We start from the raw sequence: 12,132 nt of genomic DNA, 5'->3' as shown, positions 1-12,132 counted from the left end.
TAGGTGAAGTCCTTCATCTTTCATCCAGCACAGACCACCATCACTTCATCCAGCCAGGACTCGTCTCTGCAGGAAATAACACAGTTATCTCGAGCTCCGCTTGTAGAACACATTGCTTTATTTTTCCCAACTTCTACATTACACCACATGAAGAAAAAGAGGCAACATAGTGTCACTCTACACAGTAACAGGACCGCCCCCCCATTTAAAACAGTGTCCTCAAAAAATAAAATAAATACATCACTGCAGTAATAATATCCCTTAATTAGCCCCTATGGTAATAGTAATAGCCCCCATCCTGGCCCCATGTATCTCATTCCTGGCTCCAGCCATATGTTCTCCCATCCTGCCCTCATGAGTATCCATCCTGCCCCATATGATCTCCCCATCCTGCCCCATCAGTCTCCATCCTGCCCCATGATCCTGCATGATCCGTCTCCAATCCTGCCCCATGTCTTTGATTCTGCCCCGTGTCTCCAATCATGCCCCGTATCTACATTCTGCCCATGTCTCCAGTCCTGCCCCCAGTGTGTCCAGCATTTCTGCCCCCCCCAGTGTCCAGCATCTCTGCCCCCAGTGTTCAGCATCTCTGCCCCCAGTGTCCAGCATCTTTGCCCCCAATGTGTCCAGCATCTCTGCCCCAATGTGTCCAGCATCTCTGCCCCCAATGTGTCCAGCATCTCTGCCCCCAATGTGTCCAGCATCTCTGCCCCCAATGTGTCCAACACCTCTGCCCACAATGTGTCCAGCATCTCTGCCCCCAATGTGTCAAGCATCTCTGCCCCAATGTGTCCAGCATTGCCCCTAGTGTGTCCAGCAATCTGCCCCAGTGTCTCCAATATTGCCCCAGTGTGCCCAGCAATCTGCCCCAGTGTGTCCAGCATTGCCCCCAGTGTGTCCAGCAATCTGCCCCAGTGTCTCCAGCATTGCCCCCAGTGTGTCCAGCAATCTGCCCCAGTGTCTCCAATATTGCCCCAGTGTGCCCAGCAATCTGCCCCAGTGTGTCCAGCATTGCCCCCAGTGTGTCCAGCAATCTGCCGCCCCCACTGTCTCCAGCATTGCCCTCAGTGTGTCCAGCAATCTGCCCCAGTGTCTCCAGCATTGCCCCCAGTGTGTCCAGCAATCTGCCCCAGTCTGTCCAGCAATCTGCCCCAGTGTGTCCAGCATATTGCACCGGGCCCCCCGGATTGCCGTTCGCAAACCCCCCCCAAAAAAACGAGTTCTCCTCACCTGACCAGGACTCCAGCGGCGAGCTCCCTCCAGCAGCGCGGACTCGCCGGCGACTGACAATGATGTCAGACGCCGGCGACGTGTGCGCTGCACCTGCGGCCGACTTCAGCTGCCAGCCTCCAATTAGCTGGCGGCTGTTGTTAACTATTGATGGAAATAGGAAACTGCCGCAGCGCCTGTAGGGGCCTGGTGAGCAGATGAGACGGGGCCCGATGTGGGCCCCCTCGGCCCACCGGGCCAATACGCCAGTCAGGGCAGTAATGCCCTGATGGCGGTGGGCAATCTGAGCGGTAGCCCAGGGCACCCCACACCACTGGGCCCTGGGCTACCGCCCAGATTGACCCTGTTATAATCCACCCCTCATCACAGGCAATCAGATGATTGCAGCTTCAAGCCTTCTAAAAGGACTATTGAAGTCAGTGAAAATTGTGAAAAAAAACTTTCTAAAAATATTAAAAAAAACAGTAAAAATCGCCCTCCTTTTTCCCCATTGAAAGTAAAACAATTAAACAAAATTAAAAACTACACATATTTAATATCACTGAGTTCAGAAACGTCCAACCTATTAAAATATAAAAACAATTACCGTAATCCAATTGGTAAATGGAAGAACGAGAAAAAAATAAAAACTCCAGAATTACGTTTTTTTGGTCGCTGCAGCAACATAGCAATAAAATACATTAAGTGTGATCAAGACATTGTACCAACCCAAAAATGTTATGAATAAAAATATCAGCTCAAGTTGCAAAAAATAAGCCATCAGCCAGCCCCAGATCCCCCAAAAATGAAAACGCTAGGGATCTCAGACATAAGCAATTTTTTTTTTTTACATTTTGGATTTTATTCTCACCACTTGAATAAGAAAAAGAACCTATACATATGCCTGGTACCTGGGCACTCATACTGATCTGGGCAATCATATTGCCAGGTCAGTATTACTATATAGTGAATATCGTAAGTAAAAGAACCAAAAAATAATCGTGGAATTGCACTTATTTTGCAATTTCAATGCACTTGGAATTTTTTTCCTGTTTTCCAGTAGACAATATGGTAACATCAATGGTGTAAATTAATTCAAAAGTAAAACTTGTCCCACACAAAACAAACCCTCATGCAGCTATACTGACAGAAAAATAAAAAAGCCATGGCTCTTGGAAGGAGAGGAATAAACGAAAGCGCAAAAATTAAAAATCGCAAGGTCATTGAATGTAAAAATGGCACAAATAAAAAAAAAATATTGAAACAATGGTACAATTACAATAAATTGAATCCATTGTTTTTAAACACAAAAATATGACAAGGAACGGTTGAAAGGGTTAAATTCTGGTTATGAACCCATTTACCACCTGAGATGTATCCATAAGTCCCTGTGATCTGATACTTATTGACCTGGGACATATGGATAAGTCCCGGCGATTTTGTGTGTGCAGAGGCTGTGCGTGCGATCACCGCCGGGTGTCATCTGATTCTGACAGCTGACATATGGCACTTAGCGCCAGGAGCAGTCCTGCACCGCTCCTGGCATTTTAACTCCCTAAATGCTGCGATCAAACTCAATCGCAGCATTTCGGGAGCAGGCAGACAGGAAGACGCCCTCTGCTCTTGGATCGGAGACCCCGCGATGACGCAGGTCCCGATCATTACCATGTTGACCCGATATCATCGGCATCTGGGTCTCCAGAGCTAGCAAACTTGCTTGATCATGCTCAGAGCATGATGAAACAACATTGCCTGTCAGTTTGCATGCATAGGAATGCTTCTGAATATCTATGCTTTGCAAGCGATTGGCCTGCAAAAAATGAACGTCCCATAGTGGGACAAGGTAAAATAGTGAAAAAATAAGTTTAAAAAAAAAAAAATATATATATATATATTGTACCCATGAATAGATATTTTTATGGAAAAAAAATACAAACAATAAAAGTACACATTTGGTATCACTGTGTCTGGAACCACCTGACTTATGAGGGTATGTGCACACGATGCTGAAAACGCTGCGATTCCGCAGCTGCGGGTCCGCAGTCTGCAGCAGTTTCCCATGAGTTTACATTACAATCTAAACTTATGGGAAACAAAAAATGCTGTGCACATGCTGCGGAAAAAAACGTGCGAAAATGCAGCGGTTTACATTCCGCAGCATGTCACTTCTTTCTGCGGATTCCGCAGCTGCTCCTATAGAAAACCGCAGTTGTTTTTGCCCTGCAGATTTATCAAATCCGCTGCGGAAAAATGGTCCACTGCGGAAAAAAATAATGCTATGCTGAATAACAAATAACAAGGGGGGGGGGGGAATACTTCAATGCCTCTTACTAGCCAAGTAACAAGATAAAGGTACCATACTTATGTCACAGTGCACAAATATAATCCTCAAAGAAGAACCCTTGCTGTGATGGCAATAATAATATACAAATAAACCATATAACATAGAGACAAGAAGATATCTGGATAAGTTATGTACCTCCTCGTATTAAGGACAGGGAATGGCTGAATAAGAAAATAACCAATAGTAATGGCCAAAATAATGCAATGCTGCCAAATAGGTGCAAGCCTTGTCAATAGGTAAATGGAATGAATAGTTATTGCCCGTAAGGTATAAATCAGCCACAGGAGGTGTGCTCGGCATGCCCTCACCATGATGCACGTTTCGCCCCCAGCTTCTTCCGGGCCTGGTCATTAACCCCTTCATGACCTTGGGATTTTTCGTTTTTCCGTGTTCGTTTTTCACTCCCCTCCTTCCCAGAGCCATAACTTTTTTATTTTTCCGTCAATTTGGCCATGTGAGGGCTTATTTTTTGTCGTGTACTAGAAAACGGGAAAAAAATTCCAAGTGCGGTGAAATTGCAAAAAAAGTGCAATCCCACACTTGTTTTTTGTTTGGCTTTTTTGCTAGGTTAACTAAATGCTAAAACTGACCTGACATTATGATTCTCCAGGTCAGTACTAGTTCATAGACACCTAACATGACTAGGTTATTTTTTACCTAAGTGGTGAAAAAAAATTCCAAACTTTGCTAAAAAAAAAAAACAATTGCGCCATTTTCCAATACTCGTAACGTCTCCATTTTTCATGATCTGGGGTCGGTTGAGGGCTTATTTTTTGCGTGCCGAGATGACGTTTTTAATGATAGCATTTTGGTGCAGATACGTTCTTTTGATCGCCCGTTATTGCATTTTAATGCAATGTCGTGGCGACCAAAAAAACGTAATTCTGGCGTTTCTAATTTTTTTCTCGCTTCGCTGTTTCAGGTTAATGCTTTTTTTAATTGATAGATCGGGCGATTCTGAGCGCGGCGATACCAAATATGTGTAGATTTGATTTTTTTTTTAATTGATTTATTTTGATTGGGGCGAAAGGGGGGTGATTTAAACTTTTATATTTTTTTTATTTTTTTCACATTTTTTTTTTACTTGTTTTTTTTTTTACTTTTGCCATGCTTCAATAGCCTCCATGGGAGGCTAGAAGCAAGCACAGCACGATCGCCTCTGCTACATAGCAGCAATCTGCTGTTCGCTGCTATGTAGCAGAATTGCAGGTGTGCTGTGAGCGCCGACCACAGGGTGGCGCTCACAGCTACCGGCGATCAGTAACCATAGAGGTCTCAAGGACCTCTATGGTTACAATGGAGAAGCATCGCCGACCTCCGATCATGTGATGGGGGTCGGCGATGATGTCATTTCCGGCCGCCCGGCCGGATGCGGTAGTTAAATGCCGCTGTCTGCGTTTGACAGCGGCATTTAACTATTTAATAGGCGCGGGCAGATCGCGATTCTGCTCTCGCCTATTACGGGCACATGTCAGCTGTTCAAAACAGCGGGGCTTCTGACCTCGGACGTACTATCCCGTCCGAGGTCAGAAAGGGGTTAATGTGCCAGTCACCTTGGTGGGTAAAGAGGTTAATGCACTGCTCCAGCTTTTTTTATTTAATCACTGGAGTGGTGTTACTAAAGTACGTTCCCTGCCCCTAATAATATAATTACCAGCCTCCATCTTCATTTGTTCCCAGCACCACTCCATTCTCTTGTCACTGCAGCTTCTGACTGACTGGAGATCAGAGGTAATGGTCACAAGCTTTCAGTGTAAGTGTATGTGCACACGTAGATGAAACCTCTGCGGATTTTTCCGCACCTGTTTTGAGAAATCTGCAGGTAAAAAGCACTGAGTTTTACCTGCGGATTTACCATGGATTTTACCTGCGGTTTTACACCTGCGGATTCCTATTATGGAGCAGGTGTAAACCGCTGCGGAATCTGCACAAAGAATTCACATGCTGCGGAATAAATACCACTAAGTTTCCGCGCGTTTTTTTCCGCAGCATGTGCACTGTGGATTTGGTTTTACATAGGTTTACATGGTACTATACAATGCATGGAAAACTGCTGCGAATCCGCAGCAAAATCCGCAGCGTGTGCACAGACCCTAAGTCAGTGTTCCCCAAGTTCGGTCCTCAAGAGCCACCAAGAGGTCGTGTTTTCCATATTTCCTTACTATGGCCCAGGTGATGGAATTAGTGCCTGTCTAGATGATGGAATTATCACCTGGGCAATACTAAGGCAATCCTAAAAACATGACCCGTTGGTGGCTCTTGAGGACCGAACTTGGGGAACACTGCCCTAAGTCTATGAGAGCCTTGTTAAAAAAAACTGCCAGAGTACTCCTTTAATCCCTTAATGACCAGAGGTATTTTTGGTTTTGCATTTTCATTTTTTGCTCCCTTTCTTCCCAGAGCCATAACTTTTAAATTTTTTTGGTCAAAATGGACATGTGAGGGCTTTTTGTTTTGCGGGTTGAGTTGTACTTTTCAATGACACCATTGGTTTTACCTTGTCGCATACTAGGAAACGGGAACAAAATTCCAAGTGCGGTGAAATTGCAAAAAAAAGTGCAATCCCACACTTGCTTTTTGTTTGGCTTTTTTAGTAGGTTCACTAAGTGCTAAAACTGACCTGTGATTATGATTCTCCAGGTCATTACGAGTTCATAGACACCAAACATGTCTAGGTTATTTTTTATCTAAGGCTAAGTGCACACGTTGCAGAATTGCCGCGGAAATTTCCATGGCAATTCCGCAACTCCTGCTGCTGGTATATCGCATGCAGAATTGGCATGCATTTTCCCGCTAAACACTAGCGTTCTGCAAGTGTAATTAGCTTGCAGAATGCTATCGTTTTCCAAGCGATCTGTAGCATTGCTTGGAAAACTGATTGACAGGTTGGTCACACTTGTCAAACATAGTGTTTGACAATTGTGACTAACTTTTTACTATTGATGCTGCCTACGCAGTATCAATAGTAAAAGAAAGTGTTAAAAATAATTTAAAAAATTAAAAAATGGTTATTCTCACCTTCCGGCGTCCCGATCTCCTCAGCGGCGCACGGCACGCGGCGGCTTCCATTCCGATGGATGCTGTGTGCGAAGGACCTGCGGTGACGTCACAGTCACGTGACGTCATCGCAGGTCCTTCGCACACAGCATCCTGGGGAACTGAAGGCGCCGCGTGCACTGCTGAGAGGCGGGAAGACTCCGGGGGCCAGCAGAAGGTGAGAATATCACGATTTTTTATTTTAAATCTCTTTTTTAACAATTATATGGCTCCCATCTGCACATGATCGGCTTACTTCCCGCAAGATGGGCATAGCCACATGCGTAAAGTAAGCGGATCAATACATTCCTATGTGTGCGGAATCCCTGCGATTCCGCAAATTAATGAACATGCTGCATTTTTTCCGGAATTCCGCTCAGGAAAAAAATTCAGCTTGTGCATAAAAAATGCAGATTGCGTTGTTTTAATAGGATGCTTAATGTGAGCGTTTATTTTGCGGTTTTATTGCGTTTTTATAGTGAAAAAACGCAAAAAAAGTGAAAAATCCAGAACGTGTGCACACAGCCTAAGTGGTGAAACAAAAATTCCACACTTTGTTAAAAAAAAAAATTGCACCATTTTCCGATAGCCTTAGCGTCTCTATTTTTCGTGATCTGGGGTTGGGTGAGGGCTTATTTTTTGCATGCCGAGCTGATGTTTTTAATGATACCACTTTGGTGCAGATACAATCTTTTAATCGCCGTGCTCGTATTTTAATGCAATGTCGCAGTTACCAAAAAAACATAATTCTGGCGTTTTAACTTTTTTCTCGCAACGCTGCTTAGCGATCAAGTTAATCCTTTTTTATTATTGATAGATCGGGCGATTCTGAAGGCGGCGATACCAAATATGTGTATGTTTGATTTTTTTTAAATTGTTTTATTTTGAATGGGGCGAAACGGGGGTGATTTTAACTTTTATTTTTTTAATTTTTTTTATAATTTTAAATATCGTAGTTACTCACCGATAACGGTATTTCTCTGATCCCATGACGGCACCACGGAGAGAGAGGGATCCGCCCTCAGGGACAGGAAACCCACAGGTCAAAAAGGCGGGACCTCTCTTCCACATCAGTTGGTTTACAGAGCCTTAACAGGACCGCAGCTGTAACTTAAAACGGTTATTAAACAACAAAATAATTTTAGCTTTTTTTTTTTTTTTTTTTAACCCCTTCATGACCCAGCCTATTTTGACCTTAAAGACCTTGCCATTTTTTGCAATTCTGACCAGTGTCCCTTTATGAGGTAATAACTCGGGAACGCTTCAACGGATCCTAGCGATTCTGAGATTGTTTTCTCGTGACATATTGGGCTTCATGTTAGTGGTAAATTTAGGTCGATAATTTTTGCGTTTATGTGTGAAAAAATTGGAAATTTGGTGAAAATTTTGAAAATTTCGCAATTTTCAAATTTTGAATTTTTATTCTGTTAAACCAGAGAGATATGTGACACAAAATAGTTAATAAATAACATTTCCCACATGTCTACTTTACATCAGCACAATTTTGGAAACAATTTTTTTTTTTGCTAGGAAGTTATAAGGGTTAAAATTTGACCAGCGATTTCTCATTTTTACAACGAAATTTACAAAACCATTTTTTTTAGGGACCACCTCACATTTGAACTCAGTTTGAGGGGTCTATATGGCTGAAAATACCCAAAAGTGACACCATTCTAAAAACTGCACCCCTCAAGGTACTCAAAACCACATGCAAGAAGTTTATTAACCCTTCAGGTGCTTCACAGCAGCAGAAGCAACATGGAAGGAAAAAATGAACATTTAACTTTTTAGTCACAAAAATGATCTTTCAGCAACAATTTTTTTATTTTCCCAATGGTAAAAGGAGAAACTGAACCACGAAAGTTGTTGTCCAATTTGTCCTGAGTACGCTGATACCTCATATGTGGGGGTAAACCACTGTTTGGGCGCACGGCAGGGCTTGAAAGGGAAGGAGCGCCATTTGACTTTTTGAATGAAAAATTGGCTGCACTCTTTAGCGGACACCATGTCACATTTGGAGAGCCCCCGTGTGCCTAAAAATTTGAGCTCCCCCACAAGTGACCCCATTTTGGAAACTAGACGCCCCAAGGAACTTATCTAGATGCATAGTGAGCACTTTGAACCCCCAGGTGCTTCACAAATTGATCCATAAAAATGAAAAAGTACTTTTTTTTCACAAAAAAATTATTTTAGCCTCAATTTTTTCATTTTCACATGGGCAACAGGATAAAATGGATCCTAAAATTTGTTGGGCAATTTCTCCTGAGTACACCGATACCTCATATGTGGGGGTAAACCACTGTTTGGGCACATGCTAAGGCTCGGAAGGGAAGGAGCGCCATTTGACTTTTTGAATGAAAAATTATCTCCATCGTTAGCGGACACCATGTCACGTTTGGAGAGCCGCCGTGTGCCTAAACATTGGAGCTCCCCCACAAGTGACCCCATTTTGGAAACTAGACCACCCAAGGAACTTATCTAGATGCATATTGAGCACTTTGAACCCCCAGGTGCTTCACAAATTGATCCATAAAAATGAAAAAGTACTTTTTTTTCACAAAAATTTTATTTTAGCCTCAATTTTTTTCATTTTCACATGGGCATCAGGGTAAAATGGATGCTAAAATTTGTTGGGCAATATCTCCTGAGTACACCGATACCTCACATGTAGGCGTAAACCACTGTTTAGGCGCACGGCAAGGCTCGGAAGGGAAGGAGCGCCATTTGACTTTTTGAATGAAAAAATAGCTCCAATCGTTAGCGGACACCATGTCACGTTTGGAGAGCCGCCGTGTGCCTAAACATTGGAGCTCCCCCACAAGTGACCCCATTTTGGAAACTAGACCACCCAAGGAACTTATCTAGATGCATATTGAGCACTTTGAACCCCCAGGTGCTTCACAAATTGATCCATAAAAATGAAAAAGTACTTTTTTTTCACAAAAATTTTATTTTAGCCTCAATTTTTTTCATTTTCACATGGGCATCAGGGTAAAATGGATGCTAAAATTTGTTGGGCAATATCTCCTGAGTACACCGATACCTCACATGTAGGCGTAAACCACTGTTTAGGCGCACGGCAAGGCTCGGAAGGGAAGGAGCGCCATTTGACTTTTTGAATGAAAAAATAGCTCCAATCGTTAGCGGACACCATGTCACGTTTGGAGAGCCGCCGTGTGCCTAAACATTGGAGCTCCCCCACAAGTGACCCCATTTTGGAAACTAGACCACCCAAGGAACTTATCTAGATGCATATTGAGCACTTTGAACCCCCAGGTGCTTCACAAATTGATCCATAAAAATGAAAAAGTACTTTTTTTTCACAAAAATTTTATTTTAGCCTCAATTTTTTTCATTTTCACATGGGCATCAGGATAAAATGGATGCTAACATTTGTTGGGCAATATCTCCTGAGTACACCGATACCTCACATGTAGGCGTAAACCACTGTTTAGGCGCACGGCAAGGCTCGGAAGGGAAGGAGCGCCATTTGACTTTTTGAATGAAAAAATAGCTCCAATCTTTAGCGGACACCATGTCACGTTTGGAGAGCCGCCGTGTGCCTAAACATTGGAGCTCCCCCACATATGACCCCATTTTGGAAACTAGACTACCCAAGGAACTTATCTAGATGCATATTGAGCACTTTGAACCCCCAGGTGCTTCACAAATTGATCCATAAAAATGAAAAAGTACTTTTTTTTCACAAAAATTTTATTTTAGCCTCAATTTTTTTCATTTTCACATGGGCATCAGGGTAAAATGGATGCTAAAATTTGTTGGGCAATATCTCCTGAGTACACCGATACCTCACATGTAGGCGTAAACCACTGTTTAGGTGCACGGCAAGGCTCAGAAGGGAAGGAGCGCCATTTGACTTTTTGAATGAAAAAATAGCTCCAATCTTTAGCGGACACCATGTCACGTTTGGAGAGCCGCCGTGTGCCTAAACATTGGAGCTCCCCCACATATGACCCCATTTTGGAAACTAGACCACCCAAGGAACTTATCTAGATGCATATTGAGCACTTTGAACCCCCAGGTGCTTCACAAATTGATCCATAAAAATGAAAAAGTACTTTTTTTTCACAAAAATTTTATTTTAGCCTCAATTTTTTTCATTTTCACATGGGCATCAGGATAAAATGGATGCTAAAATTTGTTGGGCAATATCTCCTGAGTACACCGATACCTCACATGTAGGCGTAAACCACTGTTTAGGCGCACGGCAAGGCTCGGAAGGGAAGGAGCGCCATTTCACTTTTTGAATGAAAAATTAGCTCCAATCGTTAGCGGACACTATGTTGTGTATGGAAGGTATGTAGTGTATGTCAGGTTGGTGTGTGTGTGGTGTAGTATTCACCACACACACACACACACACACACCTGACGTACACTATACCACACCACACCAAACTGACGTACACTACGCCATACACACCCTGACACTACGTCAGGTTGGGTTGTGTAGTGTTAGGTTGGGGTGTGGTGTAGTGTACGTCAGGTAGGTGTGTGTGGTGTAGTGTACACCACACACACACACACACCAACCTGACGTACACTATACCACACCACACACCAACCTGATGTACACTACGCCACACACACCAATCTGACACACTACGTCAGGTTGGTGTGTGTGGTGTAGTGTATGTCAGGTTGGGGTGTGGTGTAGTGTACGTCAGGTAGGTGTGTGTGGTGTACTGTACACCACACACACACACCAACCTGACGTACACTATACCACACCACACACCAACCTGATGTACACTACGCCACACACACCAATCTGACACACTACGTCAGGTTGGTGTGTGTGGTGTAGTGTATGTCAGGCTGGGGTGTGGCGTAGTGTACGTCAGGTAGGTGTGTGTGGTGTACTGTACACCACACACACACACCAACCTGACGTACACTATACCACACCACACACCAACCTGATGTACACTACGCCACACACACCAATCTGACACACTACGTCAGGTTGGTGTGTGTGGTGTAGTGTATGTCAGGTTGGGGTGTGGTGTAGTGTACGTCAGGTAGGTGTGTGTGGTGTACTGTACACCACACACACACACCAACCTGACGTACACTATACCACACCACACACCAACCTGATGTACACTACGCCACACACACCAATCTGACACACTACGTCAGGTTGGTGTGTGTGGTGTAGTGTATGTCAGGTTGGGGTGTGGTGTAGTGTACGTCAGGTAGGTGTGTGTGGTGTACTGTACACCACACACACACACCAACCTGACGTACACTATACCACACCACACACCAACCTGATGTACACTACGCCACACACACCAATCTGACACACTACGTCAGGTTGGTGTGTGTGGTGTAGTGTATGTCAGGTTGGGGTGTGGTGTAGTGTACGTCAGGTTAGTGTGTGTGTGTGGTGTTGTGTATATCAGCCTGGTGTGGGTGAGTTCTGTAGTGGAATATCAGGATGTGGCTAGTCCACGGACGTGTGATGAATTCTGAAGCATTCATTCAAACACAGTGCAGGTTTGTCGGGACACGTTTCACAT

This window comes from Ranitomeya imitator, chromosome 2, assembly GCF_032444005.1.
Source record: "Ranitomeya imitator isolate aRanImi1 chromosome 2, aRanImi1.pri, whole genome shotgun sequence".
NCBI classification, from domain to species: domain Eukaryota; kingdom Metazoa; phylum Chordata; class Amphibia; order Anura; family Dendrobatidae; genus Ranitomeya; species Ranitomeya imitator.
Note: the sequence above shows the minus strand (reverse complement) of the source record.